Source organism: Nansenia antarctica (genome assembly GCF_963989245.1).
Source record: "Nansenia antarctica genome assembly, chromosome: 8".
NCBI classification, from domain to species: Eukaryota; Metazoa; Chordata; class Actinopteri; order Argentiniformes; family Microstomatidae; genus Nansenia; species Nansenia antarctica.
In genome coordinates, this window is record NC_137678.1 from 49049334 (window position 1) to 49062742 (window position 13409).

Sequence of the window (13409 nt, forward strand, 5' to 3'; positions counted from 1 at the left end):
AAAAACTTTTAGAAAAAGAATAAAATCACAAGAAGGTAAGGAGCTGGTTTACATAAATAAAGGCTATGTACACAATCCACTGTACTATACTGCACAGATAGTCAACTAGGGTTGTCATATTGAACAATAGTATTTTTTCACGTTATTTAAAGTGTCACAGTTTGCAGGCTTGAAATGTACATGTTTGTGCCTCAGCACTACACCTGATTTTTTTCAGTCCAGCAGCTGCCATACAATCCGTCCAGACTGTCCAGGGCCCAGAACTTAGGTCTTTGCTGTGTTCAGGGCCTGGACGGCCCTGTGGTAGAAGCAGTTCTTCAGTCTGTTTGTCTTAGCGGCCGGGGTCCTGTACCTCCTTTTCGAGGGCAGCCTGATAAAGTGTACGTGCCCAGGGTGGGTCGGGTCCCTGGAGATCTTGGAGGCCTTCCTGAGACAGCTAATAGAACAGGCTAATAGAATTCTCATGAATCCCTCCCATGTCCTACATGCAGAGTATGAACTGCTGCCCTCTGGGAGGAGGTTCAGAGTCCCCCGCTCTAGATTAAATAGATTTAAAAATTATTTTATTCCCGTTTCTGTTAAACTTTTAAACTGCACCAGATGAATGTGAACATATCTTGCTTATCGTTTTATTTCCACTCTTGTCTTAATCAGGGCTGCCTTCTGTTTGTGTGTTAACATTCTGTATTGTCTGTTGCTCTTTGTTGGCTGCTGTGGGGTGTAAGCCCAATACAAATTTCCCAGTGATGGGACAATAAAGTGACTTTTGACTTTTGACTTTGACAGTCGTGTACTTAGCCCTCGATACTATTGTTGTGATTTTCGTACTAGCCTACTGTAGAGACTTACCCTTTTTCTCTGTTCCTCTACAGCCCACGCCTGCCACTACCCCAGCCCGCCAGGCTGAAACCCCCGGACTCTTCATCCCTGTTTTTCCACCACCCCCTTCACTGTAAATAAATACGCTACGGGGCTTCACAGTATTCTGCCTCCATTGTCGTGTCCTTGAGCCCCCTCGCCCCCGTGTCTTAACATCCACAGGTAAGGGTCACCGGATCCTTCAATCGATCCAGACAAATCGGGCATCTGAATTGGTCCTCCTCTACAAACATTTTAGCTGCTCCCATTTTGCCAACAGTCTATACACAAAGTAGGAATTATATCAATTTTGAGTTTTGAACAAGATTAAATGTAGAGCTGAGATCGACGCAAATGTGCCTCAACATTGAATGTGTGGTCGTTCTGGTTGAACTGGTACAACAGTCACTGGCTGCAGTGCAGTGTTCTTCGTCAATATAGTGTGGAACAGTCACAGACTTGGGACCTAACACACAGTGCCCCTAGCATGGCACAATGCAGCAGTCCCTCAGCCGCTTCTCCGGGGTTAAAAGAGTAGGCACTATTTTACCCTCTACCTGTTGAATAGAATACTGCAAGTAATACATCTTTTGAATGACTTATATTCAGTACTCAAGTTGTAAAAGAAAATCAGGGGGGATGGTGGATTTTATCAGGGGACAATTTTAGCATCCCCACAGCGTCAGTGACTTCAGTGTCAGTGACTTGGTAAAAATGTCATTGCATGTGTGCGTGCCCCCCCCTCGCCCACAGTATTTTACTCAATATGCGCAAAACTAAATGTTGAAATAGCAGTAATACCACGTTCATTGATAAAATGACATAAGGGATGGAAAGGGGGGATGGCAGTTTTCGTGGGGGGATGATTTTTACTGTTTTTATTTCAGGGGGGATAACATCCCCTCAACTTGAGTGCTTGCTTATATTGTCTTGTGTGTGTGTGTGTGTGTGTGTGTGTGTGAGTCTGTGTGTGTGTGTGTGTGTGTGTGAGTGTGTTTGTGATTATATTGATTCAATATTATTATTAAAACTGCACTACACCAGCGCATATGTAAGTTAAAGACAACACACCTGTGATGATGTCATTTCACTAAAGCGCAGGCGCTTCTGACGCTTCATCAACAGTCATCTGTCTAGACCTCGAGACCTGCACTGGAATATAGTCCAGCAGCAACCACAGGAGCCAATATCGATATTATAGACTTGTTGAGCTGTTTTTTATGTTGGAATATTTGACGTCTACTTGATACAACATTCTGCAAACAGACATAGCCCTGCCCTGAGTTAGAACAAACTGTAAAGAAAGTTAATACACTAAAAAGAAAAATTAAACAAAGTTGCTGACTAAATCTGAATTTCCGGGAAGAATTTCCAGTGATCATACTTTCTAGTGAAGAAGTAGACTTCATCTGTTTCTAGGCAACCAGCCATATACTGTAGCATAGAAGATAAGATAGGTAACCTGGGTCTCTACCTGTTTCTCTGCTGCAGCTGAGACTGTACCATGGCCTTTATGAGCATCTACTGTACATAGATAACAGATACATTGATTATTAGTCCGGCAGTATATCTCCAGCAGTTTGTCATGAGGACAGCATATCCCAGCCTGAAGTTGTTCAGTGGCACCAATAACCTTGTTTTTTCCCGGGGTTTAGGTCATGGTGAAGTTTAAGGCAGTGGTGTAGTCTAGTTTTTTCTAGTGGGTATATTGTGATTTTTCCCTCCCAGCCTCATATCGTTCATTTTGGAACGCCATAAAAATAAATCTGCGCTCCCTGTCTAACGTTATATATCTAACATTACATAACATAACATAACATTACAAGGTTATAATGTTGATCTGTGCATGATAGTGCTGCATTTTGACATATTTCATGTCGCATTTCCCCCCGTTGATGGTGTGTGACGCTATAGTCAGTCCCAATGGTCCAAAAGTCAAGTGCTTCGTAACACAGACAGGGTGAATTTTATGAATGAAAGTGTGAATGTTCTGTCACAAAACGCTGTCACGTATCCTCGCACATTTTTAAGTGGGTATACGGAAATCCCTGGCCTTTCCTAGTGGGTATACGGTGTAGTCCTGCGTATCACCTAGACTACACCACTGGTTTAAGGTGACTCTCACAATAAGTTGTGTATCATAGCCCACACCCTGTATTTTTTTATTTTTGTGTAAGGTACTACTTAGTACCTACTAACCCTTCACCCATAACGGCTATCGACTAGTGTTACTGTGCATGATATTTCTATTGTAATCATGGGAGATAAATGTTCAAAGAAGAAACGAAAGCAAACGCTGTTGGGGGGACTGGATGTGAAGACGTTAGGACCACGGCAAATCAAATGAAGAACTACAAATCCCAGATGACAGGGAGATGACGTATGACTCCTCTGATGAATCAACCCCTATTTCATTAATTTTCTCCATATAACGACGTCGATCATTGATCGGCAACGACACTATATAATAGTTTGCCTAACTGGCCATCGGATTTGTGCTCCTAATATCTAAAAAGCACTACGGTTTTCTTTTTATCGGATTAAAGGAGCAAAGACCAGAAATTCCCATTGACCGCCAGTCAAACTTCTACTCTTCTATCACCCAAAAAGGGGCGTGGACATTACGGGAGGGGAAAGTACCCGGATGCGTTGCTCTGCAGTACCGATCTGACCACGTGATACCTGTTGATTAGAACGGTGTTCAGGGTTGCCAGATGGGGCGGATTACCGCCGAATGGGCTACTTTTGATAACACTGAGCTGGATAAATGGCATTTAGGTTGGGCTGGATAAATCGCATTTATTATTATTATTATTATTATTATTATTATTATTATTATAGGTTTGGGCTGGATAAATTGCACTTAGGCGGTATCAAAATGTCAGTGCCTGAAAGTTACAAAATGTATGAAGTTAAAACATACCCTAGTAGCTACATACAATTCAGGAATTCAGGTTTTTTTAAATTTTATTTTACAAACATCATTGGCAACAGACATACAGTTTAGGGGCAGGAGATGGACAGCTGCCCAATAGTCAATAGCGGTTTTCTGACCATATAGGTTTTGATTTAGCGGTTTTTAGACTGTGGTTAGGCTGGAAATTGTCGATCCCACCTGGCAACCGTGGACGTCGCTTTGGACGTGCACGCGGACGTGCACGTGGACGTGCTTTCCCGCCTAAACACGCAAAGCTCCGAGAAACCTTTTCTTTCTTTCTTCTGTTCTTGTACATTTCAAACGCACGAAATGGCTTATCTGAAGCAGTTAGAAGTGGCTTATCTGAAGCAGTTAGAGGTCGAAAACTTTAAGTCTTGGAGAGGGAAGCAAGTCATCGGTCCTTTCAAGAGGTTTAACTCCATTATCGGGCCCAATGGTTCTGGTAAGTTTAACTTAGGAAGAGTTTAGGCTAGCTAGCTAGCTCATAGCTAGCACTGCACTGGGGGTCTAGCTGTGTGTGTGTGTGTGTGTGTGTGTGTGTGTGTGTGTGTGTGTGTGTGTGTTTGTGTGTGTGAGAGAAAGAGTGAGGAGGGTGTGTGTGTGTGTGTGTGAGAGAGAAAGAGTGAGGAGGGTGTGTGTGTGTGCGTGTGTGTGTTTGTGTGTGTGAGAGAAAGAGTGAGGAGGTTGTGTGTGTGTGTGTGTGTGTGTGTGTGTTTGTGTTTGTGTGTGTGAGAGAAAGAGTGAGGAGGTTGTGTGTGTGTGTGTGTGTGTGTGTTTGTGTTTGTGTGTGTGAGAGAAAGAGTGAGAAGGTTGTGTGTTATATGGGCTGCGTGCGTTCGTAAATTCTCTCTGAGAGCGCTGGAGCGCACAACTGGGCTCAACGTCATAAAGGGACCAAGTCATTTGATTGGATAAGAGGCATTCCATGAGTGCTGATCAGATTCCAGAGCGAATTTACGAACGCAGCCATGAAATGCTGCCCCGTCATCTCTCCTCAGGTAAGTCTAACGTCATGGACGCCCTGAGCTTCGCCATGGGGGAGCGCGCGGCCGCGCTGCGCGTGAAGCACACGCGGGACCTGATCCACGGCGCAAACACCGGCCGGCCCGTCTCCGACACCGCCAGCGTCACGATGCGCTACTGCCACGACGACGGGGAGGAGCGAGCCTTCACCAGGAGCATCATAGGTGAGTGTGTGTGTGTGTGTGTGTGTGTGTGTGTGTGTGTGTGTGTGTGTGTGTGTGTGTGTGTGTGTGTGTGTGTGTGTGTGTGTGTGTGTGTCCTTGAAATCCTTGAAAGTTTGTGAATTTGAGAAAAAGAAATCAAGGTCTTCAAAGTTTTTGAAAATAGACATGGGTCATTGAAAGTGCTTGAATCCCCCCCCCCCCCTCTCTATCTCTCTCTCTCTCTCTCCCCCCCAAAAAGTACGTAATTATAGTAGATATGGCTTAACTTAACACAGTAACTTTACACATATTTCACAATATATTATTGTTTAGCTGTGCTGTAGTAGAGAAGGCAAGAGACCATCTAGTGTTCACACATTCAAGCCTCTCTTTTTAATTGTTGTCTGTGAGCGGATAGTTCCTATTATATCAATTCTCATTTAGATCTGTCTCAAACTATGCCGTGTTGGGTCCTTGAATTTGAGGGAATTGAGTCTTGAAAGTCCTTGAAAGGTGCTTGAATGTGATGTTTCAGGAGGTGTGGGAACCCTGTAATAATTCGTTGGTATAGTAAAATGGTGGTATGCGTTATGGTATCATGTCTATATACTACGTTTAACCCTATACCCTATACGTATACGTGATACATTTTTGGGACGAGTTTTTCGGACCTCAAAATGGGTGAACACTGAACAGTTGAACGCAGTACAGCGAAAACATCCACCGGATGGCAGAATAGGTCTATCTAATTGCGTACAACATGGTTTCCAGGATAAAGAGCGCTTTAGTGCAAGTGAAAATGGTAAACAAGCCCAGAACGTTTTCTATCCCCATTCTTTGCTATTTTAGCAACGATTAAGGTAAGAATATCACATTTCTTACTAATATCCAGCATCTTGCTGAACCAGTCAAAGACCCAGGAAACCATCGTGGACTTCAGGAGGAAAAAATCGTTTCCCTCTTGTTTTTAGTATTTTTTTCCTAGCACCAGGGGAGCCCCCCCTCCCAAATGTCGTTGTATGGTACCTGTACTATATTAATGACAATAAAGACCATTCATTCATTCATCTACTTGTATTTACTAGTTCGGTAGTTACTAAACTACTAAACTAGTTACTACTTGACATTTATGACTATGTCATACTTGTTTGAAGCAACTCATAATTACTTTATATTTCATGATGTATTTTGTAGTAAAAAATCATGTCAGAAAGTGTATCAAATGTGGTACTGCAGCTATTTAGGCCCTGGTTCCTATGTAAACCCATTCATGAAAATCCAGATTTTAATTTTTAATTTTTTATGTTTCTAAAATGTTCAATATAGTTCAAATTGAAAGAATTCAAAAAAAGTTGCAATTTTCCTGCAATGATTTCATGGTTCAGGCGTTAGTAGTACTAATCACATTCAGCTCTACAGTGTCATCTTTTACTCCGGTTACAAACGACGCATGCATCACTTTGCTTCTCTTCCTCGCTTTTGGTGAGAACGCTGCCCGAGGCTGTCCATAGGAAAACAACAGCGCACGCGTGTTGATCTGGATAAGAACGGGACAACGGGCAATTCTACATTTTTCTGACCAATCAACTACCACGTCTGTTGCTTCGATTGCGCATGTTACTTAGTTTACATGAAGGGCTGTGAGAACGCAAATCAGAGAAATAATTTATGCAACAATGTTGCAATCTCATCCACTTGCTCTGGGTCTCGATTCTGACTTTCATGTGAGAAGATGACCGTACTCCCTTCTCTGTCATACCAGCTGCCAAAGCATCCTTCCTTTTGTGTCATAGCTATGATAGTTACGCTCTGGGACAAGTGTCTGAATATCAACATTAACGTCTAGGTTATGACACCTGTCAGTCGGAATACCGTTAGCTAGGTAACAATATAGCATTTGTGACAGGTTCTAATGCTTTGGTCCTCATGTCGGGATCCGATGTAATGATCCGCCTTTTTCGAAAAAAGGGGATACATTTCCGCATTGTTGAAAATCAACGACACATCGCTAGTCAACTAACACAGCTTGTTTTGTGAGCCTGCTAACAATGTAAAGTACTGTTGTAGTTAACTAAGTAACAATGTAGAGTAGTGTTCTAGTTAACTAGGTAGCAGTGGGGATTACTAACCAAATCCATTGCATTGTTGCAGTATTTTGGCTTGACTAGCGAGTTTGTGTTGTGATTATCAACAACGTTGAAACATAGTTCCGTGTTTCAAAAGAAAAGTCTGAGCGTTTTGATTGGTTGCCCATATGCGGACCAAAGCTTTAGAACGTGTCACATACGGTGTGATCGGCTACATGACATTTTTTTCCTGTTTCCCAGGGAGCTCGTCTGAGTACCGTATCAACGACAGACACGTCTCCCTGGCCAAGTACACAGAGGAGCTGGAGAAGATCGGCATCGTGACCAAGGCCAGCAACTGCCTGGTGTTCCAGGTGAGAGACATAGTGACCAGGTGTTCCAGGTGAGAGGCATAGTGACCAGGTGTTCCAGGTGAGAGACATAGTGACCAGGTGTTCCAGGTGAGAGACATAGTGACCAGGTGTTCCAGGTGAGAGACATAGTGACCAGCTGTTCCAGGTGAGAGACATAGTGACCAGGTGTTCCAGGTGAGAGACATAGTGACCAGGTGTTCCAGGTGAGAGACATAGTGACCAGGTGTTCCAGGTGAGAGACATAGTGACCAGGTGTTCCAGGTGAGAGACATAGTGACCAGGTGTTCCAGGTGAGAGGCATATTGACCAAAGCTAGGATCAGGTGTTCCAGGTGAGAGACACAGTGACCAGGTGACAGGTGTTCCAGGTGAGAGACATAGTGACCAGGTGTTCCAGGTGAGAGACATAGTGACCAGGTGTTCCAGGTGAGAGACATAGTGACCAGGTGTTCCAGGTGAGAGACATAGTGACCAGGTGTTCCAGGTGAGAGACATAGTGACCAGGTGTTCCAGGTGAGAGGCATAGTGACCAAAGCTAGGATCAGGTGTTCCAGGTGAGAGGCATAGTGACAGAGGTGGAGTTGGTCTGGAACGCAGTTGCTTCTTGTTCAAACGTTTGTTCATGGCGAGCGGAGTTGAGAACATGGCAACAATTTGAGGAAGCCCCTGATTGCTACACATCTGCGTTGTGGGGTCATTCATTCTGGTATTTGGCATTGAATAATATTGAATGAAAACAATGAACAGAAGTGAGCAAACTTATGGGAATTTCGCAACCCTAATTGTAAATCGCTTTGGATTAAAAGAGTCTGCTAAATGGCAAATTCAAAAATTCTAATTAATAAAGAAAAAATAAATACTGATAAGGTTAACGATGCCTCTTTCTCCTGGGGACACAGGGGGCGGTGGAGTCCATCACCATGAAGAACCCCAAGGAGCGGACCAAGATGTTCGAGAGGATCAGCCAATCGCAGGACCTGGCGGAGGAGTACAACAGGATGAAGCAGGCGCTGCAGGAAGCCAAGGAGGAGACGCAGTTCCAGTTCAAGAAGAAGAAGACCATCATCAACGAGAGGAAGCAGGTGTCTCAGGAGAAGGTGGAGGTGAGAGAGGAGGCAGGTGTCTCAGGAGAAGGTGGAGGTGAGAGAGGAGTGGAGGCAGGTGTCTCAGGAGAAGGTGAGAGGAGAGAGAGGAGGCAGGTGTCTCAGGAGAAGGTGGAGGTGAGAGAGGAGAGGAGGCAGGTGTCTCAGGAGAAGGTGGAGGTGAGAGAGGAGAGGAGGCAGGTGTCTCAGGAGAAGGTGGAGGTGAGAGAGGCAGGTGTCTCAGGAGAAGGTGGAGGTGAGAGAGGAGAGGAGGCAGGTGTCTTAGGAGAAGGTGAGAGGAGAGGAGGCAGGTGTCTCAGGAGAAGGTGGAGGTGAGAGAGGAGGCAGGTGTCTCAGGAGAAGGTGAGAGGTGAGAGAGGAGGCAGGTGTCTCAGGAGAAGGTGAGAGGAGAGGAGGCAGGTGTCTCAGGAGAAGGTGAGAGGTGAGAGAGGAGGCAGGTGTCTCAGGAGAAGGTGGAGGTGAGAGAGGAGAGGAGGCAGGTGTCTCAGGAGAAGGTGAGAGGAGAGGAGGCAGGTGTCTCAGGAGAAGGTGAGAGGTGAGAGAGGAGGCAGGTGTCTCAGGAGAAGGTGAGAGGTGAGAGAGGAGGCAGGTGTCTCAGGAGAAGGTGAGAGGTGAGAGAGGAGGCAGGTGTCTCAGGAGAAGGTGGAGGTGAGAGAGGAGGCAGGTGTCTCAGGAGAAGGTGGAGGTGAGAGAGGAGGCAGGTGTCTCAGGAGAAGGTGGAGGTGAGAGAGGAGGCAGGTGTCTCAGGAGAAGGTGAGAGGAGAGAGAGGACAGTATGCTACACCATGAGCATCAACTATCTGCTATATCAGCTTTTAGGACTGTTGTCGGCATTGGTAACTTTGGCTAATGTTTCCAATTGAGCGATGAATTGAGTAGAGATAATCCATACTCATGAAGCATATTTACAACTTTTATTAAAAAGAAAAAAAGGGGGGGAAATACTGACTTAGGCCACATGGCTCCACCCTAGTAATAAACCATTATCCCACTCCTGCTTAGATGAAAATGCTGATTTCTATCCTATCGCACTTTTATGCAAGTCGTAAACTTGAATTGTAAACTTATGCACTTTTTATGTGTCTCTTGAACTGTTCTTAAACTTGAACTGTTGAACTTGCACTTGTGAGCCGTGGCCTGGGTGCTGAGCTCCAGTGGTGAGTGTGTTGTTGTGTGATCGTGTGTTTGTGTTTGTGTGTGTGTGTGTGTGTGTGTGTGTTGTTGTGTGATCGTGTGTTTGTGTTTGTGTGTGTGTGTGTGTGTGTGTGTGTGTGTGTGAGTGTGTTGTTGTGTGATCGTGCATTGTATTTGTGGCCACGAACTGTGGAAACTGAATTGCCCTTTGGGGATAAATAAAGTATTCTGTATCTGTAACCCTAACCCTAACATCGTGACTGACTGACCCTCCTCCCCTCCTCTCTCCCCTCCTCTCTCCCCACCTCCCTCCCCCCCCCCAGGCCCAGAAGTACCAGGCGCTGGTGGACGAGCAGAGCCAGAGCCGGGTGCAGATGAGCCTGTTCCAGTTGTACCACAGCGAGCAGGCGAGCCGGGCGCTAGGGGAGGCCCTGGGGCAGCGGGGGGGGGGCCGCGGCCGGGGGGAGGGCAGACCTGGAGGCCTGGGAGGGGGCGGTGAAGGCCCAGAAGAAAGACCACGGACGCCTCGCCAGGGAGCTGCAGACCATCGAGAAGGAGTTCCGGTGTGTGTGTGTGTGTGTGCGTGTGCGTGCGATTGTGTATGAGAGAGAGAGAGATAGTTAGTATGTTAGTTAGTTAGTCAGTCAGTCAGTTAGTTAGTTAGTACATTAGTTAGTTCTGTCCGTTAATTTGCGTTTATTTGAATGGAAAAGAATGTTAAGGTCCTAATGTTAAAAACCGACATCGACCCCTCGGAAATGATTATTCGAATAATCGATTATTCTGTCCCATCCCTAGTAACTAGCTTGTTTGTTTGTTTGTTTGTTAGCTAGTCAGTCAGTCAGTCGGCTAGTTAGTTAGTTAGTTAATTAGCTAGCTAGTTACTTAGTTTGTTAGTTTGTTAGTTAGTCAGTCAGTCAGTTAGTCAGTTAGTTAGCTAGCTAGCCCAGACTCCTCTTCTAACGCCCAGCGATCCTGCATGATTGTCCCTCCCCAGCGCCCAGGAGCAGAGCCTGTCCCTGCAGTAGTTAGTTAGTTAGTTAGTTAGTTAGCTAGTTAGTTAGTTAGTTAGTTAGTTAGTTAGTTATGTATGCCCCCCCCCCCCCCCCCAGGGCCCAGGAGCAGAGCCTGTCCCTGCAGTAGTTAGCTAGTTAGTTAGTTAGTTAGCTAGTTAGTTATGTATGGTCGTCGTCCCCCAGGGCCCAGGACCAGAGCCTGTCCCTGCAGCAGGCCCAGTACATCAAGGCCCGGGTGAACACGGCCCACCACCTGAGGAAGGCTGGGGAGGCGCAGGAGGGGCGGCAGAGGAACGCCAGGCAGCAAGGCAGCCAGCAGCTCCACCTGGAGGAGCTCCGCCAGGAGAGGGAGGAGCTGGAGACGGCCTGGAGGAGCTGCGAGAGGGAGGCCCGGGAGGAGGGGGCGGGGGGGGCAGGCCTGCAGCTGGAGGAGGAGCAGGTGAGGGGGTGGGGCAGGTGTGTGTGTGTGTGTGTGTGTGTGTGTGTATGAGAGGCAGGCCCGGGCGGGGGAGGCAGGTCTGCAGCTGGAGGAGGAGCAGGTGAGGGGGGGGGGGGGGCAGGTGTGTGTGTGAGGAGGCCGCCCAGCACATCTTCAATGGTTGTCATGCATATAAAGGGCTCTACATATGTAGGCATGATCGAATCGTGGATCTGATTTCAGAGGGTGTCGTTTCCATATTCAGGCCTGCCGCAACGCTGTACAAACACTCCACTGTAAAGCCTAGCATGTTCAGTCTGTAAAGCCTATTATGTTCAGTCTGTGTAGTGACGATTCAGAAGTGTTCTCTAATATTTCATCAAACACCCCCGATGCTGTAATCACAGAGAGGTGCTCATTCTAGAAGTTGGCTGCACCTTTGACCATAGCCTAGAGGAAGACTTTTCAACCAAGATCTTGAAATACCAACAATATATGTTTTCATAATGTCACAACGCACTGATAGTATTCATGTCCTTTAGGTAGTGTACATTTATGTGGACATAAATAAAGCATTTCAAATGTGTGGTGTAGGTGGAGAGTTACAAGGAGCTGAAGGAGCTGGCCAGGAGGCAGGGTGCTGAGTGTGTGTGTGTGTGTGTGTGTGTGTGTGTGTGTGTGTGTTAGGTGGAGAGTTATAAGGAGCTGAAGGAGTTGGCCAGGAGACAGGGGGCCGTACTGACCCAGCAGGCTGAGAAGCTGCAGTGGGAGGTCCAGGCCGACCACGAGAAGATCCTGTTTGACCTGCGCAGGAAGAAGGAGGTGGAGGTACTGGACTCAACCGTGTGTGTGTGTGTGTGTGTGTGTCAGTGGTGTAGTCTACGTGATACGCAGGACTACGCCTATATACCCACTAGGAAAGGCCAAGGATTTCCGTATACCCACTTAAAAATGTGTGAGGATACGTAACAGCGTTTTGTGACAGAACTTCACTCACACTTTCATTCATAAGATACACCCCCGTCTGTGTTACGAAGCACTTGACTTTTGGACCGTTGGGACTGACTATAGCGTCATATACCTTCAACGGGGGGGAAATGCGACATGAAATATGTCAAAATGCAGCACTATCATGCACAGATCAGCCTTATAACATGTAATGTTAGATATACAGTATATAACGTTAGACAGGGAGCACAGATTTAATTTTATGGCGTTCCGAAATGAACGATATTTTATGAGGCTGGGAAGGAAAAATCACAGTATACCCACTAGAAAACACTAGACTACACCACTGGTGTGTGTGTGTGTGTGTGTGTGTGTGTGTGTGTGTGTGTGTGTGTGTGTGTGTGTGTGTGTGTGTGTGTGTGTGTGTGTGTGTGTGCGTGTGTGTGTGTGTGTGTGTGTGTGGAGAGAGAGAGAGAGGGGGAATGAGACAGAGACAGAGAGAGAGACAGAGAGAGAGAAAGAGAGAAAGGGGGGAGAGAGAGAGGGAGAGAGAGAAAGAGAGAGAGAGGGGGGGAGAGAGAGGGAGAGAGAAAGAGAGAGGGGGCGAGAGAGACAGAGAAAGAGAGAGAGGGAGAGAGAGACAGAGAGAGAGAAAGAGAGAGAGAGGGGGGGAGAGAGACAGAGAAAGGGGGGGAGAGAGAAAGAGAGAGAGAGGGGGGGGGAGAGAGAGAGACAGAGAGAGAGAGAGAGAGAGGGAGAGAGAGAGAGACAGAGAAAGGGGGAGAGAGGGAGAGAGAGAGACAGAGAGAGTGAAAGAGAGAGAGAGGGGGGGAGAGACAGAGAAAGAGAGAGAGGGGGGAGAGAGACAGAAAGAGAGAGAGGGAGAAAGAGAGAGAAAGAGAGAGAGGGAGAGAGAGAGAGAGACAGAGAAAGGGGGAGAGAGAGAGAGAGTGAAAGAGAGAGAGAGAGGGAGAGAGAAAGAGAGGGAGAGAGACAGAGAGAGAGAAAGAGAGAGAGAGGGAGAGAGAGAGAAAGAGAGAGAGAGAGAGAGAGAGAGAGAGAGGTCATTGTAAGGGAGCGTCCTCATCCTGTTGTGTTGTTCCCACCTGATCTGTGGACGCAGGGGAGCGTCAGACAGAACCAGACCCGGCTGGAGGACGACACACGCAGGGCAGAGGAGCTGGAGGAGTACACCGCCTCCTGCAGGTACGTCACACCTGGGGCCCAGGGGTCAGAACAGGTGTGGAGAGATCCGCTCCCTTGTCTCTATTGGTCACTTTGTGTTCCGGCCGGGCCAAAGACCCAATCATTTTACTCCTTGTATCTGTACATCCATGTAATAAAAGACCTTCTGATTCTGAACCATGACTCACCACCACCACTGTCCTC

The 13409-nt window shown here is 46.7% G+C and overlaps 1 pseudogene across 1 annotated transcript in view; it reads left to right on the forward strand.

The window, feature by feature from the left end:
* Nucleotides 1-4105: 4105 nt before the first annotated feature.
* Nucleotides 4106-13409, forward strand: part of LOC308164351 (structural maintenance of chromosomes protein 1B-like) — a 34924-nt pseudogene continuing 25620 nt past the window's right edge. The window contains exons 1-8 of the transcript in view: nt 4106-4238; nt 4795-4983; nt 7290-7402; nt 8301-8504; nt 9962-10201; nt 10838-11042; nt 11760-11900; nt 13144-13226. The product of the transcript in view is annotated as a structural maintenance of chromosomes protein 1B-like (transcript). The remainder of the gene's footprint in view (nt 4239-4794; nt 4984-7289; nt 7403-8300; nt 8505-9961; nt 10202-10837; nt 11043-11759; nt 11901-13143; nt 13227-13409) is intronic.